The following is a 23,253-nucleotide window of genomic DNA, read 5'->3' on the forward strand; positions in this document are numbered from 1 at the left end:
TATATTGTTTATTATAATAAAGTTTAAGTACAAAATAGATTTTTAAGATTACTTTTTTTTCTTCCACTGCGTGTTATGAACACATGCTAATCCTTCATATTTATCATCCATCATGCACGTCTCTAATTATCACCACATTTATACCCTTTTTTCTATTGATGATGCAACGAATCGGATTAATTTGGTTAAAATAATTAGAATGAAATAAGAAAGTTTGGACAATACAAGTATAATATAATGTTGCCGTGGGTGCAAAGAGAAACCAAATTAAATGACTTCATCACTTAGTATACCAACTTGGACACGTAATTCCACGCCTTTAATTTTCTTCATTCTTCACTACTTAATTAGTATTACTTTCTTTGTTTATACAAATTTGAATTTTTTTTTTTCCCCGAAACCCCTAAGCTGTTTCCTCCGTTGGAAAATGTACTTATAGATTGGTTTGAAGTTTGAACAAAAGAAAAACCATCTTCAACTCTTTTTCCACATTTGAATGCTCGCATACTAGAATTAAAATAAACATATAGTCAAGGTCACCAAATTAAATCATCACACCTCACATGCTATAAAAAGGCCTCATCACTCCCACACAAAAAAAATCATATCATTCATCCTTTCACCATTATTATCTCTCAAGAGTTATTAATTTCTTTTTCCATTCTAATCATTTGTAACCGTGGAATGACAAGTATGACTAAGGTCCCAAAATGTTTATTTGTTTTGTTGATGGTCCTAAACTGTGTTGTTATCATAGCCCGTCCATTGAATATAATTGAGACAAGTTCTTCACACAAGTTGAGCAACGCCCCACTTTCACTTGGAGGGATTAAGGACTCAGGTCCTAGCGGTGGAGGCATAGGACACAAAGCCACAAACCTTCACAACCTTTCAATTGGGGGCATCAAAAACTCAGGTCCAAGTTCAGGAGGGAAAGGTCACTAATATATATAATGTTAGAGAAATACTAGAAAACTGTCAGAATTTATTATTTTTTTATCATTATTATTAATTATCAATTTAATTTAATTTCTTTAGTTTAATAATCCAATAACATACTTTAACATATATTTTTAAATATTAATGGTTAATTAATAATTAAAAATAAAATTGTGATAGTTGACTAGTATTTTTTTATATGTATGATTATGCACTTTTTTTTATATCTTTTATTTTTTATAATATACAAAAATACAAGAGCAAAGAAGATAGTACAAATATATATATATATATATATATATATATATATATATATATATATATATATATATATATATATATAGTGAGATTCTTGCATTGCTGTAAAATGGAAAGGAAAGGGCACTATATATGTATGTATGTATGTATAGTACTCTATTCCAGCACTCCTCTAGCTTAGCTTTCATGTGAATCATAAAACTAGCTAGTTCTTTAATTTCATTAATTATATATATTGATGCTAAGTTGTGTATTTTTTTTTAATTATTATTCGTGATGTAATATTCAAAGTTTCAAATTGAATATATCAGTGTGATATTTTCTTTATTTTTTTATTATTTCTTTTATTTAATTATTATCATTTGGAGTCTGGGGTCATGTCGGGAGCAAAGCCTACATTTTATGTTATGTACACAAAGGAAAAACTGATAAGTGATAAGGAAAAGTTCATCACTACTTTACAGGCGATGGAATATTTCAACACTTGACTATGCCATATATTCATATAATTAAGTAAACAGTCAACACTATTTAGTTGACTTTTTGAACTATAAGGGGTCACCTGTGTAAGATTTATTGTCTCTTTCTGAGATATGTCTTGTATTTAATTTTCATAAGTAAACGATTTATGCGTGCCGTTATTGGTAACATACATTAATTTCCTATCGTATAATTCGTCGAAGATGTAGTTTCTCATCCAAAACTTTTTTTTTATAGAAAACGTAGATGAAGTGAAGTGATGATTCCCAACAAATAATTTTTCAATGATTATGGTCAGAGTCGAATTAAAATTAATTTTATAAATGTAGAATATTAGAATATAATTTTTAAGACAAAAATATTCAATATGAAATAGAAATCATAACACTTATTATAGGATTTCCTATTCTTATTGAAATATAGGTAATTTTTGTAATATAAAATTAATGAATGAGATTAATGTATTGTCTATTTAATCATTAAATATGTAATAATAGTTATTAAACTTATTGGTTTCTTGTAACTTTGGAATAATAAATAAATAATTAGGGGTATGTCTAAAACGAACTCAACCATTATGTGCTTATTGAATGAGCCACATTTATATAGGCCATTAAATTTTATTAGATGAAAATCAAAGGCTAATATAAAACAAGAACATTGATGGACTCTAATAAATATAGAATATCCTAGTACATAAATAAATACTTTTTTGGTGACTACATAAATAAATGCTTTAAATGGTAATACTTTAATATACAATACTTTAAACGGCAACAAAATCTTTTATTCTTAAATAATTAAATATAAAATATATGAATATTTTTTATTTATTAAAATTAATTATTGCAAAAAAAATTTATAATATTAAAAAATTATATTAAAATAATATTTTAAACTAAAACTAACATAAAAATATAAAATAATTAAAATTTTATTTTATATTACTTCACAAATAATTAGATTATTATATTTAAAATTTATTAACTAACTAAGTTTATTAAATATATTATTATATAATATAATTTTTTATAAAAATATTTTAAAAATATAATTTATTTAAAATATTATATATAATACATGAAAATATTAACTTTTTTATTTTATTATATTTTTTAAATAATATAATTTTAAATACATACCTAAATAAAAAAGTTAATATTTTCATGTATTTTATATAACCTTTTAAATAAATTTTACTTTTACAAATATTTTGATAAAAAATTATATAATATAATAATATATTTAATAAAGTAATTAGTTAATAAATTTTAAATATAATAATCTAATTATTTGTCAAGTAATATAAAATAAATTTTAATTATTTTATATTTTTATATTATAGCTTAAAATATTATTTTAATATTATAAAAAATTTGCATAATAATTAATCTTAATAATTAATCTTAATGAATAAAAAAATTTATATTTTTTGTATTTATTTAATTTATATTTTTTAGAATAAAAAGTTTCTACCTTTATATAGTAAAATATGTGATAATTTTCTTAATATATGTTAGGGGTGGCAAAACGGGTCGAGTCCGTCGGGCCGACCCGCCAAACTTGCTAAAAAAGGTGGGTCGGACTAAGATTTGAAACCGGTCAAATTAAAAAATTTGCCAAACCCACAAAATTTTTATGCATAATTTTTTTATAATATTAAAAGATTATATAAAAATGATATTTTAAATAGTTATACTGCAATAGATTTAATATGTTTTCTGATTTTAATGTTATTATATAATTATAATTATTTAATATATAAAAAATTACTAAATAGTATATCTATATAGGGGTGGCAAACCGGCCTAAACTCGCCGGGTCGGCCCGCGTAACCCGCCAAAAAAAGCGGGTTGGGCTGAAAAATTAGGACCGCCTAACTCGCACCGCTTAAACTACGGATTTTGGCGGGACGGGCCAGGCTTATTATTTTTAGCAAGAGGCATTTTTACAATTTTTTTTGCCAAAACCCAACTTCCCCCAACCTAACTTACAAGAGAATGAAGATGAAAATCGTGTGTTTTGGATTATATTTATTTTGTTTTAGAGACAATATTTATAATTATGTTTTAGATTATGTTTATTTTGCTTTGGGAACAATATTTATAATTATGTTTTGGATGAAAACTTGGTTTATATTTATATTTATTAGATATTTATAATTACAAAGACTTTAATATTTGTGAATAACAAAATTCTAATTTGTTTATAACTTTTAGAAATTATAATAGTTAAAAGTAAAAAATATGACAGATTTTTTTATGCCTTTATATATATTATTTAATAGTTAAAAGTAAAAAAAAAAAGAGAGGATATTTGACGGGCTATGCCTGCCGTTAGGCGGGGAGGGCTAGGATTTTTGGACCGCCTCACTAGGCGGGGCGGGGCGGGCTTTCCCGCTTGCCACCCCTATATATATATATATATATATATATATATATATATATATTAGGGGTGGCAATGCGGGTCGGCTCGTTCCAACCCGCCCCGCCTCACCTAGGCCTGCACCTTAAGCGGGACGGGCCAGCCCGTCCTGCCAACTAAAGTTGGTACAAAATGCTAGTCGTTTGACTTTGTTTTTTTTTTTTGAAAAATAAAATTAATTAAAATTAACTAAAAAATAATAATTAAACAATTAATTACAAATAAAAAATAGTCAAATTATAATATAATTTTTTATTATTATTTTTAAAATTTTTAACTTCAATAAATTAGCTTAAAATAATATTTGTCAATAGAACCATCTTTATTTTAAAAAATAAGTCACATAATTTCAACATATATACGAAATTATAAAATAAAATAAATAAAGTCACATAATTAGAAGTTAGAACATATATACATAATTTAGCGAATTTTTTTAATTTGACAGGTTTCAAATTCTAACCCAACTCACATTTTTTAGCGAGTTCGGCGGATCGGCCCGACGAATTCGACCGGTTTTACCACCCCTAACATATATATATATATATATATATATATATATATATATAAAAGAAGATTATCACTTATTTTATTATATAAAGATAAAAAAAATTTATTTTAAAAAATATAAAATATAAATACAAAAAATATAAGTTTTTTTATTCATTAAGATTAATTATTATATATAAATTTTTTTATAATATTAAAATAATATTTTAAACTATAACATAAAAATATAAAATAAATAAAATTTATTTTATATTACTTGACAAATAATTAGTTTATTATATTTAAAATTTATTAACTAATTACTTTGTTAAATATATTATTATATAATATAATTTTTTATCAAAATATTTGTAAAAGTAAAATTTATTTAAAACGTTATATATAATACATGAAAATATTAACTTTTTTATTTGGTATGTATTTAAAATTATATTATTTATTTTGTTTTTCTAAAAAAATAAAAAAATAAAAAATAATATTTTCATATATTATATATAATATTTTAAATAAATTATTTTTTAAAATTATTTTTATAAAAAATCATATTATATAATAATATCTTTAATAAAAGTAGTTAGTTAATAAATTTTGAATATAATAATCTAATTATTTATCAAGTAATATAAAATAAATTTTAATGATTTTATAGTTTTATGTTATTATTTAAAATATTATTTTAATATAATTTTTTAATATTATAAAAAAGTTTTGCATAATAATTAATTTATTAAATAAAAAATACTCATATATTTTATATTTATATATTTTATATTTAGTTATTTAAGAATAAAAGATTTTGTTGCCATTTAAAGTATTGTGTATTAAAGTATTGCTATTTAAAGTATTTATTTATGTACTAGGATATTCTATATTTATTAGAGTCTATCAATGCTCTTGTTTTATATTAGCCTTTGATTTTCATCTAATAAAATCTAATGGTCTATATAAATGTGGCTCATTCAATAAGCACATAATGGTTGAACTCGTTTTAGATAATCCCAATAATTAGGGTCGAATAATTTTTTTTTTTTTTTTTTTTTGTTTCCCACGGTATCCCCCAACCCGGCAGGTCAAGGACTAATCCGTCGCGGTACTGAGCTCCATTTAAGGGTTTGCCGCTGGCCAATGGGTTGCTGCATGCACAAGGCGAGATTCGAACCCCCGACACTTGCTTAAGCGGACTAGTGAGCTAACCACTAGACCAACCCAACTTGGTTGGGTCGAATAATTATAACTCATTATGTATGTACAATAATCCTCTTAATTCTTGAGTAACGGATCAAAGTGTTCATATAATTTTTTAAATAATAAATTTAAAAATGAATCATTTTTGTTGATGTAATAATATTACATCATTATATATATGTACGTATAAAAATTCTTTTCCATGATCCTGTATGAAAAACAAATTCAAATTTTTAATTTGATTTCAAATGTTCACTATATTTATTTAACCTTTTTTATTATTCTTGAGATTATTAAATATATAAATTATAATTTATCGAATTTATAGATATTAATTATAGGTGTCTTGGAGAATTCATCTTTAATTTCTTATCAATTTTGTATTAAATAAGTTCATTTAAACATTTGAAAACCAAATATATTAGTAATTTTGAGTGAATCTCACTAAATATTCTTTAAGGTTATTGTTGAAATCAAATTAAAATTTTTAATTTACAAATTTTAGTAGTTTAAATGTTACATTCTTAATTATTACTTTGTGTTGTACAATTTTTTCACTTTAAAAAATAAAAACTCCTCTATTCTATCACAGATAATTCAACCTAATTACTTGAGCAAAACGGAAGGAAACAAGTACGTATATGCATATTTAATTATATAATTCTTATTGCTTCCTTAGACTCCTCTCCTCTTATTGTTGAAAACCGCACTCAATATTTTTATATCCTTAATTAGTCAAGAGAATATTGACATTAAAAATTAATTAAGTGGTATCTTATCGTGTTCAATTTGTTTTTATCTATCAAATAAGTGATTGAATAACCTTTATGGCAAGAAAGCCATAAGGGGAGAAAAACAAAGAAAAACAACCACGTTATATATAAAAAAAGATAAACTATTAAATCAATCATTTATATAAAATACATTTTAATAATAAATTAATTAATATATATATATTTATATTTAAATATATAATAACTAGTTTGGGAGGGGATATTTGAACTTGTTGTAATTAAAAACTTTGAGTTCAAAGCCCAGATATGAAATTCTGATCAAAGCCTACAAAGAATTTTTACCATGAATAGTTCTTGATTGTTAGTGATGATTCGGCCATAAATTGCAGAAGAATAGTTTATGATCCTTTAAAGTCTATCTGTAACGTAACGACATTTGGGAGGTAAGAATCTCACGTTCAAGTAATTATTATATCTGAAAAATAAGACTTAAGTGTTGGAATATGAATATGTAAAGTTGGAAGATAAGGTGGTCCAGTTAAAAAAAATATAAAAAAATGTTACGAAACAAGATTAAAACATAGTTTGGTGCTACAATTACTATTGTGGTATTAATGTTGGGTGTGGAGGTATGAATGTAGTTTAGTTCTGGTGAATTAATAGTTTGGGCCTTTGATCATAAATGTGTTCAGCGGCATTTGAGGGTTCGTTTGGAGGTAGGTAAAATAATTATTGCAAGCTGGCTAATGCTTTACATTTTAGCCTAAGCCCATTTCTATTTGCTTCGACCCAAAACAAGAGAAAAAGGTGCTGCTTACACTCGGAATCACTAATAGATTTAATGTTTCCCTTCATAATATTTGCTTTTCACATTACGGTTTGTGAATGTGCTTTCTTGTAAAAAATGCTATCAAGAACTCAAGTTAAGTTGAGAGCAAAGAGAACGAGAGATAAGACTATTTGACTAAATTCAAAATTTACTGTTAAATATATTTTTTTTGGTATTAAAATGGAATTAAAAACGTCAAAAAATAAATATAAATAATACAGGATAAAAAGGTCTTTCTGTAATCTTTATTGAAAATGGCTATTAAATTTATGAAAGATAAGTCCCAAAACAAATTTTTTTTTTCTATTTCTAAACTTCTCCTTGCCAAAAAATCAACACTTCTATTAGTTTCTCTATAAATATGAACAAAAAAAATTTTCCAATCATTTTTTTAGTGTAAAAATATTTTAACTAGAGAATTGAGTGACTTTCCAGATTTTTATCACTGTCCATGAGCTTTATTATAGCCGCTGAGTCACATTCCACCACAACCTTCCTTATGCTCGTAGTCTATCCCATCTTCAGACCCTTCGCAACAATCCAGAACTCTACCGTATATGCTGTGTAGGTTCTGATGTTGTACGTGAAACCAGCCACCCATCTTCTTTCTCTGTTTCTCAGCAAACCGTTACACCCCACTCTGCCGGGATTCTCTTACACCGCCATCTGAATTGAGTTTCATTCACCCATTTGTCGGCGGTTTTTACTTGACGTTGATCTCCTACCTTCTTGCGCTCTTTATCGGGTAACTCATTTTCATAGCTTGTTTAATTTTCTGAATTTGATTTCTGGTTTCTGTATATAATTGATTTGGTCTTCTCTAATTATCTTCAGGAGCTTCTCTATTTCTCCAATACCATAGTCTCCAGCAAATAACAATGAATAGGTCCTTCCATTCTATATCTCTATTCTTCCCTTATTGTTGAGTTAGGTTAACTTCTACGCAATCTTTTTCATTCAAGGTTGAAGAAGGTTTGTAATTTAGGTGTTTCTAAAAATTGGATCCAAATAGTAAAGACTCTCGGACAATCCCTGAAAATATGCAGACAATTTTTCTGGGTTTCTTGGCAGTAGTTTCAGTCTCCGTTTCTCCCGAAACTTCTAGCCTTTCTTTCATTAGTTAAAATTCTTCTGTGTATTGTGGTCCACATGAAGACTTTGGCTCTCTACGAACTTTTTCAGTCTCAAATTAAGCTCCATATAATTCTATTTGATTTCGACAATTTGTTTAAGACATTGTATGTTGATGCAGTTGAAAACTCTCCATCTTTCGTGTGCTTTCAGCCTCTTTTAGTATTATCGCCATCCAAATGTGGGAGGGGCATAGCTAAAATTTTTTGGACAATTGCATTAGGTGAGCTGACTCTGAGTTCTTCTCTGTTCCATTCTCCTAAGGTTGATCTAATCTTTCACCTTACTGTGGTTGTCAATGTTCTGGTTCAAGGCTTGGTCCCTGAGTAATCCTTTTTCACTCATCCAATTGTCATTCCAAAAGTTGGCTACTTTCGCGTTTTCTATAAATTATGTTGAATTCTCTTGGAAAATAGGTCATAATTTGATAAGTTTCTTTCAAAGATTTGAATCTGAATTTCTTACAGTTGTGCTGCTGCCAATTTGATTCCTTCTATAGTACTTATGTTTTAGGACCTTTACCCATAAATTGTCAAGTTCTTGTTTTATTTGCTATAGAATTTTAATTAGGAAAGCGTTGTTTATTTTTTAGAGCTTCCTAAATCCTATTCCCCCTTCATGTTTCGGAAGGCAAAACATTTTTTCAGTTGATCAAACATATTTTCTTTTGATTGACCTCTTTTTTCCATATGAATTATCTTTGAAGCTTCTCAATTTCTTAACAAAATATTTTTTGGCACTCTATCCTGTTGCATGCAGGGACGGACTTACACGCGCGCGCGCGAACGCGGGGGAGAGGGATTAATAGTAATGAGTTATTAAGTATGATTTAATTTTTTAAAAAATTTATTTAGTATTTAGTCTAATATAAATAAAAGTCCAGCCTAATCTAAATATTAATGATTTCTAATATTTAAAAAGTAAGTAACAATTTTAAAAAAAATATGAAAAAATATTATTCCTAATATTTTTAATTAAATAAAATTTTATAAATTTCATAAAGTAGATTTTTTTCTTCTCGTGAAACTTCTTATTGATTCATTTGATATTAATTTTTTCTGTTTCAACTACTACAACTGAGAGTTCTTTTTCAGCTATAAATATTGTGAAGAATAATTTACAAACAAAACAAAAGATAAATTTCTTACTAATTGTCTTTTAATTATATTGAAAAAAATTGCTGAAAAATTTGACACAAATTCTATTATCGATAAATTTTATGAAACGAAGAATCGACTACTTCGTTAATAAAAAGTACATACATATTTTTTATACTTTAAAATATATTCTCTATCAGTATATTTTTGTAATGTATTTTACATTATATAATTTTTTGCATAATTTTTTAATATTATATATGTTATTGGCCCCCCCATGATATTATTTCTGGATCCGTCCCTGGTTGCATGTGATAGTTTAAGGTCGGACTGATGGTGGCTTGGGCTAGGGTCAATATCCCTGGTTGCATGTGATAGTTTAAGGTCGGACTGATGGTGGCTTGGGCTAGGGTCAATATCCCTGCAAGGAAGAGACACTTATTCTTCTAGTCTTTTAGTTTACTATTGACTCTTCCCATCTTCTTTCCTCGGGTCGACCGATCTGTCGGCCAGAAATCTGTCACGTCGGCCATCTCTGACCAACTTTTCTATGACATTCTTCAAGTCGTAACATTCATTGGTAGAATGTCCATACAGCTTATGATACTCGCAATATTCTCCCCTACTTCCAGCCTTCAGGTGTTTAATTGGACGAGGGGGTGGAAGCTTCTCCATGTGGCATATTTCTTTGTACACATCCACCAGAGAGACCATTAAAGGAGTGTAATTATGGTACTTTCTGGGTTTTTTCATGTTCTGTTCTTCTCTCTTTTTGGGCTCTTTTACCTTTTTCCGAGGATAGTAGGGCAGGTTTGTTTGCAAAAAAAGTTTACTGAGTCGAAAATTTTTCTCTATGTTGATATATTTCTCTGCCCTTTCTTAAACCTCGTTCAAAGAAGTCAAGTGTCGTTTGGATGTTGACTGGGAGAAGGGCTCCTCTCTAAGACATTGACTAAGCCCGTGATTACGGCTTTAGTGGGCAAATTTTGAATTTTCAAGTAGGCGTTGTTGAACATTTTCATATAGTCGCGAAGGGTCTCGCTGAGTAACTGACTTCTTGCTTAACTCCCAACAAGCTCGGAGTGTGTTTGGTTTTGTCTGGGTGGTAGGTTATCGAAGCACCTCTGTTTTGTCGATGGTGGTTCGATATCTAGTGATCTGGGAGCGAAACCTACTCTTCTGTGCAAGTACCAGTTTTTTAGAAGTGTATCAAAGCGTCTTCGATTAGACCAATGTTGAAAATAAAGATAAAGAAAATTCATAAATTAATAAATAAAACATAGAAATTAAAGTTTTCAAAAACTAATTACATGGTAAATGAAAATGTTTGCATCAGAATTGAAAGAAAACAATAAAAATGCCTTTAATTAAATCAAAGAACTTTTAACATAAGCGATAAAATGTAGAAGGATAAATTAAACAGAGAAAGTAGAGAACACTTAGTAAATGAGATTAATTGAAATGTTAAATTTAGAGAAAAAAAAACAAATTGAAAGAGGAAGAAGGTGGAAAGAACCCTACAGAAAATGTAACTCGAATGCAAACTCAGGAATTTCCTGGGATGTGAGAGTGCTAGAGTGTTTTTTCTGAGTAAAAGTTCCAACTCTTATTCCCTAACACTTCCTACTTTCCTAGTATTTATAGGCTATCTTACATAACGGTCAATTAAATCACAATTAATTACAATTAAATAAAATTACAAATTTTGAAATGCAATTCCTCTTGGTAACCGTTTTCACTGCGTGATTGTTGATATTTCCCATATTTTTCTCATGTGATAGAAGCCACTAGCCTTCTCGCTTCCACAACTATTCGACCAGCACTTCGAAGGCCTTACTCGATTTCTTGAATCGAGTCTCCTACTCAATTTAGCTTACTCGATCAACAAAACAATCGAAACCCAAATCCACGCTGATTACTTTCAATCTTCATACTCGTACGCGTGTCTTCTCCAAAAATCACACTTGACTTATTACGATTAAACTTACTCTTATCGAAAATATTTTCGGTCAACAACTTCATAGCCTCCTTCGTTAGAGTAGTCAGGAAGGCTTTACAACAGGTGGCGTCGAAAGCATCGGCCAGGTACGTCTGCTTTTGAAATTACTGAGGTGGTAGCTTGGGTCTGATATTCCGTCATAGAGGTTCATGTCGGGAGATTTGAAATTCCTGGGAACTTTGGCCCTCATGATCTCTTCCGTGAACGGGTCTTCTCCACCTAGGGGGCTTTCTTTCCGATCTGTTCGATTACTCCTGTTTTGAAGATCGGCTTCTTGCTTTCGAAGCTTGTCTTCTAGCTCATTCCGTCATCTCACTTCTCTTTGTAACTCCCGGTCTACTTTTCATTGTCGTTCAGCCTCATGTTCGAGCTATTGCAGTCGATCCCCCTGGCCATGAACCAGGTCCAGGATCTCGATTGTATGAGGGCGGTCCTCATCTTCGGGATGGTGGACTTCATAATGGATTCTCCTTGGATGAGGATTTTCTGAGGTGCCTTCCCTGTGAGGCCCTTGGTGTTGTGGTGGAGGAGGAAGCACGAGGGCCCAGCCTTCTGGCTGAGCTTCTTGCTCAAATTCAGATGTCGTGTGGCCTTCTTTATGCTCATGGTCCACCATTTGTCAGAGAGAGAATTCCAGGTCCCCGACAACGGCGCCAATGTTACGAGGGTTACCTAAAACGTTAATTTGGGCCTGAACGTGAGATCTAGATCGCTTAGTATGGCAGCGTCCGACCTCTTTGGTGTCGAGGTGCCGCTTGTCTGAATTCCTCGTGAGGAGGTGGCGGGTGGTACCTGCAAGAGACTCCGATGTTTAAGTTAGCAAGGGTTTTAAGCAGATTTTTAGTAGATTAGAACGTGAATTATACCTATGGGATGCCAGTGTACTTATAGTAGAATTGATAACCACCTTTGTTGGAGTAGTTCCATCTTTTCTTGATGAATAACCGTTCCTTTTATCTTGGGAGTTTGTTGGGATCTTATCTTTTAGAGAAGATAGAGATAGTTTAAGAGATTCGGAGAGACAGTTACTTACTTATATAAGCATTAGCTGTCCTTTCTCATCGTAAAAAGGTCGGATATGTGGTAGAGGTCATCTTTTTAAGTGGATCTTTCATCTTTATTGAGCTTGGTTTTTATCTATTGGTTCAGAGTATGAACAATTATATTATTTTTAGATAAATGATATATGTTTATTTTATTTTTATTATTTTAATGTTATCATTGACTATTTTATAAAATTATTTTAATTTTAATATAAAAACTAAAAATTTATTAAATTACTCAACTTTTTAATAATAAAATAAGCGATTGAGCAGACTGAAAAAATAAAAATCAACAATAATGCAAAAAATATTGTCAAACGAGCATCGAAACTTTTCATGTGATTATCTTTAATTAGACAAGAGGATTTTGTACAAGAACGGAGTTGACTGATTTAAAATTCGAAATTTGAATCCAAATCTTGGCATGCTCAATTAACATATGACGAATGTATAGGTGACACATGTCATTCATGTTGCGATAGAGTTTGTTTATCTGTCAACTGTAGAATAGTCACCTAACACACAAACCAATTAGTTTCTTCGACTAAGAATTTACAACTTGATTGTTTGAGTACTGTTCTTTCTACCATCATTCCGATATCATTTCAATTCAATTATGTATTGGCTAATTTTATGATGTCTATGAGTTTTTGTCTAAATATTATTTAATTTATTTTTTATAATAAATTTTAATTTTTTAAAAATTATTTATTTTTATATTTTTTAAATAAAATAATAACTTTTAATTTTTTTTAATAAATAAGCACCATCTTATAGACACCATAGTATTTACCGTATGTATTTTACATTTCAGTTACATATTAATGTCTTGAAATTCTTATTTCGTTTCTTTATTTCTCATTTAAGTTTGATCTATATAATGTAAATAAATTAGTCTTGGTTTTTTAGAATTTTGTATGAGTTGTGATTTGATCACCATAATTCGGCGGTTATAATTTATATTTTAGATATTAGGCTAAAAGAATATTAAAATTTTTATGACTCATAAACAATCATTTTAATGTTGTTATGCATAAATCGACCATTATACCATAATTTTAGTCCTAAGAAAAAGTTAAAATAGACGTTAGGACGCTGCAAATAACAACCACATATATGTTTATTAAAGTTTGGTTTAGTTAATGTATAGAATGAGATATAGACATACACTACAAGAAACGTCGTTAAAATCGACGGTCAAATCGACGGCTTAGCCGTCGATAATATTGAAATTCGACGGCAAAATAGACGGTGCAGTTGGTCGCTATAAAGCCTGTCGATTTTTCAAAATGCTAATAAAATCGACGGCTTCCGTGGCCGTCGATAATAATTTAATAAAATCGACGTTAGTTCCGTCTGTAATATGGGTGTGAGAATTTTACGTTCTTAATAAAATCGACAACATTGCCGTCGATATTTCTATTTAAAATCGACGTCCACTTTGTCGATAATTGATTCAATAAAATCGACGGCCTTTTTGTCGATATTTAACTCAATAAAATCAACGTCACTTTTGTCTATAATATGTTTAATAAAATCGACGTCAGGGCCGTCGATATGTGCTTGAATAAAATCGACATCTTTGCCGTCGATTTAATTATTCAGATTTGTCTATTTTAACTTTTAAAAGCGACAACTTTGCCGTCGATTTTAATAGTTATATGTTTTATTTTTTTTATTTTAAAAATAGTAAACCATTAATACAAATAAACTTTTAAATATAAAAATAAAATTTATACTAAATATTAGATAATGAGTTTACAAACTTATCAAAATAATAAATAACCCTCTAAAAGACTCAAGACAAGATAAATAACTAAACTTAGAGTTATATTCGTTTAAATTGCAATCTACTAATAATATAAAATATTCAAAGTAAAGTAATTAAATAACCTACTCATACTCGTCTAAATAATCATCTGAGTCATCAAAATCATCAGAATCATCCTTCCTTTGAGAACTCTGTGGTTGTCCTGGTCGCTACAGAATAGGTGGGAGTTTTCTACCTGGGGTTGGGGCTGTGCTTTTCTGAGAGCTTGGGAAAGTAAAAGGAGGAGGTGGGGGAACACGTGATCCAGAACTACTAGGACCCATGGCTCTCACATACTCAGTCAAACTGCTCAACTGATGACTAAATTGATCCATCTGTGAGTTACTGGTGTTGAGATCCTCACGCAAGGATTCAACAGTCTGTTGCCACTCTCTTTTCTCCCTTTGGTAGCGGTCTTCAAGCTCTCTATATTTAGCGGCATGTTGTTCAACTTCCCTATTGAGTATTATGATTCGTTCTCTAAGATCCAAAACATCAGCACTAGTGGTCGTGGTTGGCCCATCAACTCGAGGCCGCACCATGGAAGAGTTCTTTACCTCACCCATGCCATATACCCTACCTCTTCGTTTTCCACCCACTGTCTCAATCCATATGCTTTCTTCAGAGACAGGCGGTTGATCAGTTACACCAGCCTCTATAGCAGCCTGCCGCTCTTGCTCAGCCTGAAACATACGCTCTTGAAATATATCCTACAATGAACAAAAATGATTGATAAACTACTATAAGTATCAATAATGCATAACAATTAGATAACAAAATAGTTACAATTAATAAAGGTAAGTTACCTTTGTCTTTCGGGAGTGTTCATCAACCCATTAAGTCCTATCCTCTTTGCGAGTATGAGTGTGCTCAAAAAACTCATCCATACGTGATGGTCTTCCAAGCGAATGATTCTACATAATGTAACCAAATTATCAACAAATATGGGATGTATTCATATAGATTTATTCAGTTTGTATGGGGCTAATAAGGTTGGTTGGTAGCTGGGTGGTAGTTGGGAATAATATATATGTATAGATCTGATGAATCATGAGTAGATAGATGCCACTATTCAATTGCTCACAACTACACACTCATCAATTACATGCATATTATTCATTGATCTTTGACATCAAGAAAACATCACGCAACAGAGAATTGATGTGGCTGAAAGCAAATAAACAATTGAATTCACATAACATGACTATAACTGGTGCTCACGGGACACTCATTTTAAAAGCCTAGTCCACTTCCAACCCAACTATGGGACGTGCTTTTCAGAGTTTATATATTAGATTCTCTTTCTCTTTCTCTAATTAGTCCTTTTAATGTGAGTCAAATCAATTTACTCATATCTGAGTCGCATTTGTTACATACATTGACTACTTTAACTCGTTAAAACCTACAAGTATCAAAATGATTTATGCGTATGCGTACAGAAACCAGAATAACTATTACATATCAAATTACCAAATAAAATGAAAATCGATAACATTATTTTTCAGCCAAGGTGTATTAATAAAGATGGTAAGTGATTTAACCAGAGCTTTTACGTTTGCATTTTAAAAATCAAAATATTTCTCCCTCACTTTAACCAACATGTTTACTTTTCTAATAAAAGGATTTCATTTATGTGTATATTTTGTTTGTGTGATTATTGAAATAAATCTATTAAGAACAAAAACAAATATGCTTAACTCCCTTAAATATAATTAAGAATAGCCATTGAGTGAGAGGAAGATATCACTATGTATATTAGCATTGTGCAGCAATAAAATACAAGGAAATAACAATCAAGAACTTAATATTACTGCTATGTAACTTGAATCATAGTAAGTACAACAGTACTTAATAAACTCTAATAATATCTATTAATGCAAACAAAAAACACGTTTCAGTTTGATTGCCCTGTTATTTTGACAGTATATAATATCTAAATCCCAAGCTGTTTCAGGTCTATCCTACAAAGGCCAGGCGAATGCATATCTAAACACCCTATTATGTCCAAATAACTGGATTCATTTCATAGTAATAAACATGGTAAGACCAGCCAATGCTTTATGGGAGCTTAATGATGATAGTCCAGGGAATCAGTGGAATCAGTTCATCACATCATTTGCATCCCCAATTATGCAAAGACAGGCAATACGTGTGTTTATTAGTATCATGGAACATAACATTTGCAACTATCACCATTCACAGAACAGCAAATATCATAATAAAGATTGTCTATAAACAACTTACCAAGCGTAACTTCGCTTCTGGAAAGGTGGTGCCTCCTGCAGTGTGAAGGAAAGTACCTCGAGTCGATTTCCTGGCAGCTGTATTTCTCGCCTGTAATTGTCTATAGGCATCAGTGTCCCAACGTCTCATCAATTCACCAAGAACTTCTGGTGGGATCCAATATGGACGGGCACCTTTTTTGCGAATGGCATGGAGCATACCTCGCAAGCGCTTGGCAGCCCTAAACCTCCAAGCTTGATAGATATAATCCTCTTCCGTATCAATAATGTCAAAGCATTTCTATTTTAAAAAAATCCCCTTCCGTATCAATAATGAGACTTAGGTATGGTAGTTTTAATCATTGGAATAAAAAAAATCACATTTTACAATATCACTTAAAATAAATGTTAAAATTGTTGAGACAAAAACACTGCCAAACTAACTAGTAAGTATACTACTAGTAGTATATCACATACCATAAAAGCTAAGATTACTTTTTTAGTGATAGAAGAAGAAAAGTTCTATTAGCAAGAGGGTCTATGATAGTTCTATTAGCAAGAGCCACAAATTCAAAATAGTAATCAGTTAGTTAAAGGCTTTTCTGCTATGATTATAACACAGCAAATGTCACTCTACACTATTTGAAGGAGAATTAGATAAATACTTAGTTGCAAGTAGTGTGAAATACAATAATGGTTGTAATATTATAAAAATCCTTTTATAAAGCATGTATCTATTATGTGTGTGGGTGTTGAACTTACGAAGCTTTTCAGTAGCTTCTTGTATATGACATCATACTCAAATGTTAATTTTCATGTCTTGTGCAGTTTTGGTTTTAAGAACTATTAATCAGATGTGAATGGGTATGCCTAATCATTTCTATGAACAAAACTCAATAAACAAATAGGACCCTTTCCCCCTTTCTATCTTTCTATTGGACATTGAACATTAAGCTAAAAAATAAGAATATAAAACAAAGATCTCTCTTAGACCCGGTTGTTGGCTCCCCCAGGAACACCCGGTTGATCAAAAATAGAAAGGGTAGGCTCAGATGAACTTACACCACCATCATCATTCCGATTCGGCCTTGTTCTCTTAGACATGACATGTGGCTCAAAGTAATAAGAACAATAACTTGATGTCTCTCTAGCCAGGTATGCTTGACAAATTGAACCCTCTACTCTAGCCCGATTCTTCACTGATCTCTTATACATGCCTATTTCACGCTCAAATGGATACATCCATCTATACTGAGCTGGTCCACAAACACATGCCTCATATGCCAAGTGAACTGGTAGATGCTCCATTACGTCAAAAAAGGCAGGTGGAAAAATTCTTTCTAACTTGCACAAAATAACAGGAATATTAGCTTCCATTTGTACAAGATCGCTAACCCGAAGAGTAGATGAATAAAGGTCCCTAAAATATTGACTTATTTCGGTCAACAGTTTCCACACGTGGTCTGGCAACTCTTTGAAGGCTAACGGAAGCAAACACTCCATAAATACATGACAATCATGAGTTTTCATCCCAAACAATTTTCCTCCCTTGACATCAACACACCTTTGTAAATTTGAAACATATCCATCTGGCATTTTCAACTCTTGTACCCATTTACAAATATTTTTTCGTTGTTGGAGTGTCAAGACATAGTTGCCTTTAGGCTTTGCCCAATGACCTTCGCGTACCTGCACCAAATTCAAATCTGGTCGCTTACAAAGCACAGCCATGTCTAACCTTGCCTTTTCATTGTCCTTTGTTCTTTCAGTATCCATAACGGTATTCATTATGTTATCAAAAACATTCTTCTCAATATGCATTAGATCCAAACAATGACGAACCAAATGATCTTTCCAATATGGGAGATCCCAAAATATACTCCTTTTGGTCCAATTGTGTTCCACCCCATATCCGCTCAATCTCACTTGTCCTCCTGTGTCAACTATTTTAGGATAGTGTCTAACTCTTTCCCAGACCTGTTCGCCACTAAGCCAAATAGGAGGTTCTTCATCCTCCTCAATATTCTTCTTAAAACCAACTTTATTACGCCTATAAGGATGACCTTCAGGTAAATATCTCCTGTGACAGTCAAACCACGAATTCTTTCCGCCATAATCTAACCAAAAGGCCTTGGTATCCTCCATGCATACTGGACATGCTAACCTTCCCCCTGTACTCCAACCAGACAACATTCCATAAGCAGGAAAATCGTTAATTGTCCACATTAATGCAGCCTTTAACTGAAAATTCCTCTTGCTATGAATGTCGTATGTTAGGACGCCTTCATCCCATAACTCTTTAAGTTCATCTATCAATGGTTGAAGATAAACATCAATTTTTGCTTTGGGATTTTCTTTTCCGGGTATGATGCACGTTAGGAACAAAAAAGGGTCTTTCATACACATATGAGGTGGAAGGTTATAAGGGGTAACTTTAACAGGCCAACAAGAGTACGGTGTGCTAAAATGAACATTAGGAGAAAACCCATCAGAACAAAGTCCAAGTCTAACATTACGCGGTTCGCTTGCAAAATGAGGATGCTTGGTATCAAAATGTTTCCATGCTTCACCATGGGAAGGATGTGTCATTACGTCGTCATTTCTGCGATTTTGGTGATGCCACAACATATGAGGGGCAGTACTCATTGATGCATATAACCTTTGTAGCCTTGGAATCAATGGCAAATAATGCATTCTTTTATATGGCACCTCTTTATTTTTTCCCTTCCTAGGCTTAAATCTCTGCTCCCCACAAAATTTACATTGTCTAAGATCTTTGTCCTCTTTGTAATATATCATACAACCATTGACACAACAATCTATCTTAACCTCCTTAAACCCAAGTTGGGAAACAATTTTCTTAGCTTCATAGTAATTAGCAGGAATTTCATTTGCAGTTGTTTGCATTTCTCTAAACAAAGTTGCCTACTGGTCAAAAGATCCCTGGGATTGGTTTTCCTCTGATTTTATACTCAGCATCCTACTGGCAAGTGACAATCGTGAATGGATACAATTTTCCCACAAGGGTTTACTAACTGAATCTAAGAGGTCATAAAATCTCTTAGCATCTCGATTTGGTTCCTCCACTGTTGGTTGCATGTACATATGAAATTCAGGTTGCAAAGCATCAACAACCATCTCATGATAACGATCAAAATTTTCTTCCCATGTAACACCACCTAATTCAGAGCTACTTTTAATATCTTCTTCTATCCTAATCTGATTCTCTGTGGGTATCTCTTCTCCATGCTCTGTCCAAACCCAATAATTAGGTTTAAACCCATGAGTATATAGATCAATCTTAATGTCGATCAACTGTTTAAATGTCCCACATTGACATCTGGCACATGGACACCTAACTAAACCTCCTCTGAGAAATTCATCAGTTCTAATACACGCATCCACAAATTCATTTACCCCTTTAATAAAACTGGGTTTAAGACCCCGCCTCTGATCATACGTTCTATCATACATCCAACTTCGGTTCTGGTTTTCCATTATTAATGAATTTAATTTCCTACATATCAAAGGGATAATATTCACTTTTTAATTTTTTTTTCAACGAGAAACCACAACAAATAAAAGTCTTATCATGAATATAATTTATACTTCCACCATGAATGGTTTACACAAACAAGCATATATAAATAAGTATAGATAAGCATGCATAATAATTTAACAGAGATAATAAAGATGAAGATAAATTAAAACTCAATAGTTTAACAGAGATAATAAATAAATAAAAAAGTAGAAGGTTAAACCTTGAATAGCTTTTCTGGAAATCTTAAGCTCTACCAATACTTATGATAGTGTAAATGGAATCTGTTGCTCAATCTCTTCTTCAACTCCTTTCTGTTATGAATTATGTCAGTTTTGTAGAAGATGATTATCAAAATTAAATATCAATTACATATACAATTAAATATCAATATAAGATGATTATCAAAATTAAACTCTAATAATGATAATCATATGTATTTAGGAGACCTTCATTGAGTCAGGACTCAATCCAAATATATAATTGAAAAAAAAATAGAAAATAAAAAAAGAAAGAGGAAGATTAAGGCAAGTGAAGAAGGAGAAAGCAACGCAAATTCCGTGATTCCAGGCTTGCATTCCAATCATGTAATATTTATCAGATACACAAACCGTTGAAACAAAGTAATATTTAGCACATAGTACTATTAAATATGAAAGTGAAATTAAGCTTTCAAAAAAGAGCATATTATTAAGATGATGAGATGAGATGAGTTTCATCACATCAAATAATTATTAAATATGTATAATTATTATTATTAATTTCTCCTCTGCATGTGTCATTTAATAAGAAAGATAGATGCAGATAGATGGTTAAATATGAATGGCAGATGAGATCAGATGAGAGTAGTGTGGCACAGGCTACAAAATTAGAGAGAATATAAGACCCATAGTTTCAAGACTCATTACTGGTTATCAACTCATACTCCATAACCTGATTAATCATTAAGTAACTGAGAGAATAACTAATCAACAAAAACAGAATTAGAAAGTTTTACAGACCTGTAAGTGTTAGCATCAAGAGATTCAAATGCTTGCAATGCCCTCGTGTTCAACACGGCTGCAATAGAAAATGATAGGCCTATGACCAAGAACAGGAAATTCATATGTATGAGCAAATGAAGAATTTATTTCCTATATGTGTTGACAATGAATGCCATTTAATTTATTGCAGGCCAGAGCATCTTCAAAATAGGCCAGAATAAAAACAAAATAATATGAAGATTGGAGAGTCAACCTATAGGTTATGGAAATTCCTAAGTTCCATTTCTAATAAATAGAAGGTCCAATAAGATGTCAATTTCAATACAAAGTAAGATACAAAAGAGAACTAATATGATATATCCTGTGTTTTAAATTTTCTTCCTAGAAGTTGTACTGCATCATCCAAACTAAACAGCCAACACAATGTTATAAGTTGTTGGGGCCAATATGATATATCTTCCTAGAGTACCTTTGAGCACTCAAACCAAACAATTCCATGTCTAAGAAATGGAGCTCTACCTATCCTACCAGAGTGAATTTATGAAATTTGGCTACTCAAAGATTAACCTAAAAAGCTTTAAAATGTGATTGCAGTAAGGTGTTTACAAATCATAAAAACAGAATTTGATATAGGAGATATAAAATGATTAAATATATAATATTTAATCATTAAAACAGTAAGTAAATTCCAAATGAGAATATATTCTCCCTGACTTTCTCCTTTATCTGTGTTTCTTAGCCTCTATATCCCTATAGCAAATACAGAACCTAAACACACGTTGTTGTTGTTGTAAGTTTTTCAAACACATCACATCAAAAGCAACACAAAATCTACCTACATACACAGATAGATACAGAGAGAGAATCAAAGAATATTTGCTAACCAAATTGAAAACTTAAACTTAATCAAGAGAGAGCTATTAGCCTAATAATATTTAGTATTTACTAGTGGATCTAACTACTGTGCATGCTAGTTTTTGGGTCAAAATCTTAAATTCCTAGCACATTTTTAGCAAAATATCAACAACTGAGATAACTGCAACAATTATTGGGTGTTCAGTTCAGCATTACAAATTCCCTCCCTCCATATGTTTTGTTAATCAATAAACAAACTAAATTAAAAAATCTAAATTTAAAACCTAATTACTAAATCATCCATTAAAAACCAATCAACAAACTAATTATTTAAAATATGAAACCTCAAATCAACAAATTAATTAGCTAAGTAGGGGAGCAGGGGAGTAGGGAAGAATCCAAACACAAGCAGGGGAGCAGGTAACTCACCCTCACCAAGCCATTGGATAAGCACGAGCTAGCAGCGACAGCAAGTAGAACCAGCGACGATAAGGGTTTTCAAATTACGTGCTCCTGCCTGTCATCCTTGACAACATTCAATTCTTATCAAATGCATGTTCAATCGAATAACTTATGAATAAACCCTAAACAAAGAAGAAAGAATGGAAACTGACCCTCGCTGGAGTTCTACCTCGCTGAAAACCCTTGGTTTGAGTAAGGCGTCGGAGTAGGGTTTATGGTTGAGAGAGAGTGTGTGTTGAGGAGCGCCGGCAAAGCAACCGTGACGGAGCAGCGACGGCAGTGGAGAATGACACGGGTTGGTGCTGAAATGGGGATTTTGGGGTAAAAGGAAATTGTGTTCCTGAATTCTCTGGACGCGGGAAGGGTTTTGGGTAAGTGTTTTTTAATGATAAAAATCGACGGCAGATTTGTCGATTTTAAATTAAAAACAATCGACACTCTATGCGTCTATTTTATATATTAAATCTATACCGTTTACTTGGTTTTAGAAAATGATCTAGACCGTTAAAATTTATCGACGGCAACTGTTGTCGATATTTTAATTAATAAAATCGACGTCACTTTCGTCAATTTTAAAATAAAATTATTTTCAGCCCCAAGTTCGTCGATAATGTGACGATAATATTATGTATCATAACATTATCGACGACCTCGCTGTCGATTTTAATATTTTATTTTTAATTATTTTTTTTAGCAATATCGACAGCAAGCCGTCGATAAATATTAACGACAGAAATAGCCGTCGATTTTTAAC

At 31.2% G+C, this 23,253-nt stretch overlaps 2 long non-coding RNA genes across 2 annotated transcripts; one reads left to right on the forward strand and one right to left on the reverse strand.

Moving 5' to 3' along the window:
• Positions 1 to 7,831: 7,831 nt before the first annotated feature.
• On the forward strand, positions 7,832 to 9,873 carry LOC112800544 (uncharacterized). Its single transcript, XR_011861890.1, has 2 exons — positions 7,832 to 8,104; positions 9,250 to 9,873. It is a non-coding gene; the product is annotated as an uncharacterized lncRNA (long non-coding RNA).
• Positions 9,874 to 14,341: 4,468 nt separating this feature from the next.
• Positions 14,342 to 22,926, reverse strand: LOC112800543 (uncharacterized). The gene is made up of 7 exons (XR_003201416.3): positions 22,652 to 22,926; positions 22,467 to 22,562; positions 21,201 to 21,279; positions 20,423 to 20,513; positions 16,684 to 16,962; positions 15,246 to 15,353; positions 14,342 to 15,149 (listed from the first exon to the last, which is right to left on the reverse strand). It is a non-coding gene; the product is annotated as an uncharacterized lncRNA (long non-coding RNA).
• Positions 22,927 to 23,253: the final 327 nt, after the last annotated feature.

This window comes from Arachis hypogaea, chromosome 5 (genome assembly GCF_003086295.3).
Source record: "Arachis hypogaea cultivar Tifrunner chromosome 5, arahy.Tifrunner.gnm2.J5K5, whole genome shotgun sequence".
In the NCBI taxonomy this organism is placed as follows: Eukaryota; Viridiplantae; Streptophyta; class Magnoliopsida; order Fabales; family Fabaceae; genus Arachis; species Arachis hypogaea.